This window comes from Bos mutus, chromosome 28 (assembly GCF_027580195.1).
Source record: "Bos mutus isolate GX-2022 chromosome 28, NWIPB_WYAK_1.1, whole genome shotgun sequence".
NCBI classification, from domain to species: domain Eukaryota; kingdom Metazoa; phylum Chordata; class Mammalia; order Artiodactyla; family Bovidae; genus Bos; species Bos mutus.
Genome location: NC_091644.1, coordinates 16,242,013 through 16,244,120, shown reverse-complemented (window position 1 = coordinate 16,244,120; position 2,108 = coordinate 16,242,013).

Here is a 2,108-nt window from a genome sequence, read left to right as displayed (position 1 = left end):
GAGACCAGGGGCAGCCTCTCTGCCTGATGTGCAATCCTCTCTGGTTATCTTCTAAGGACAAGAACGGTGTCTTTTAATAGTGCCTTGTGGAATGAATATTCATGGGGATGATAAATAGTGGGAATACGAGATTCATTAATCAAAACCACTCCAGAAGGGAGTTGTTAGGTGATTCTAGGCTCCCGTCACACCAGAGCCCTATCTAATTTACACACACACTAGCATTAAACATTTGAGGGCATTTCAAGGCCCAGAGCAGTATTTTAAACTCATTAAGAAAGTTTATATTCCAAAGCAACAAAAAGACAGCTACCTTTTACAGTGGTTCTCAAACTGTGGTCCCCAGACTGGCAGCCGCCACATTTCCTGGAAACGTGTTAGAACCACAAATTATTGGGCTCCACCTTTGACCTTCTGAATTAGTTAATTCACCTCCAGAGTTTAGAGGTGAAGCCTGGCAGTTTGTTTTCACAAGTCCTCAAGGTAGGTCTATGCACACTAAACTTCGAGAACTTATCCAAGGCTTCCTCATGGGGGTGGGATAGGGTAGATGAAAATTTTAAGTGGGAAGGGCAAAATATGCATGGCCCTACAACAGGGATGAAATCTAAGGTACTTGAGAAAGGTCACTGCCAAAATTTAAACGATACTGCACAACTCTCTGGGAACCCAGCATTAATTTCCCAGCTCCCACCAGTCTGTCTGGCAAACATTGGGCCTTTCTGCCCAGTCTGCCTGGAGACCTCTGGAATCTCAGCATTCCATAACAAGGGTGTCCTTACTTCTCTTTGCTCTATATTACTATTAATACCTTGCTGATTTCATCCCTGCCCTTCCCTCTGCCCTATCACCTTGAGAGGTTATTTTCCAAGCCTATTTCCAGCCCACTTTTCTGAGCTATAGGCCCAAATATCCACTAGCCTATTCAGGCAGTACCACTGGATTTTCCACTTCATCCTTTCAGTTCATCCTTCTTTCCTGACAAGGCCTTCTAGGATCAGAGGTCCTTTCTTCATACTGCCTCTCCCTAGAAAGCACTGTATGCCTTCCAACAATTATGAATCTATTAAGATTCAATTCAAAGATCACCCATCTCCTTCCTGCCTCAAGCAGCTTTTCCTGACCTTTTCCTCACCTTCTCTTGGGTAGACTCCCTTTGTGCACCAAACTAAACTTTTTGTAGATATCTGCTATGGCACATTTAACAGTAGTCATAGCATACATTTACCTTACCTGTATTTAACCACATAAACTGCAAAAACAAAATAAAACACCTCTGAAGGTCATCAATTTCTCCAGAGTTCATGTGAAACAGGAGCCATTTTGCTTCTCCTAATGTGAACATTCTTAACACACAGCTTTTGTACAGACAGAACAGTAATTTTGTCCCCAGTGGGACATTTGGCGAAGTTGAGAGATGTTTTGGTCACAACCAGGAGAAAGGTTTTACTAGAATCAGTGGGAGACGCCAAGGATGTTACATTCTCCAATGCACTGGGCACCCTCCAACAACAAAGAATTATTCAGCCTGACATGTCAGTAATGTTGAGGTTAAGAAACTCCTTGAGTTAGACTGATCTTCCTAAATAATGGATTTGATCATATTATTTCTTTGATTAAACTCTACTAGCTTCCACTGAAAGCAGAATAAAACCCAAATTCAAATAGCCATGGTCTATTATGCCCCACATAATCTGGCCCCTGCCTACCTTGCTGACTTCATCCCTCCTCATCTACCTTCTCAAGCAGTAAACTCTGATCAAAACGACCTTCGGTCTAAACATACCAGCCTTGTGACCAAACACACCAGACATTCTCAGGATCTTTGCACTTGTTATTGCTCTTACTTAGAATGTTCTGCATTGTATATCTCAAATATCATCCATCTCCTCAGAAAGGTACGTATTCCCTGAGCACTGTAGCGTAAGTAGCCCCACTGCCACTACCACCACCACCAGTTAAACACACTGATTACCCTATTTAATTTTCTTTGTAGCACTTAAAAGCAGATCAAGTTCTGTATTTACTATGTGTCATCTCCCTCTGCTGCCCTCAGAATGTAAGCTCCTTGAGAACAGGGATATCTCTAGTGATGAGAAATAAATGTT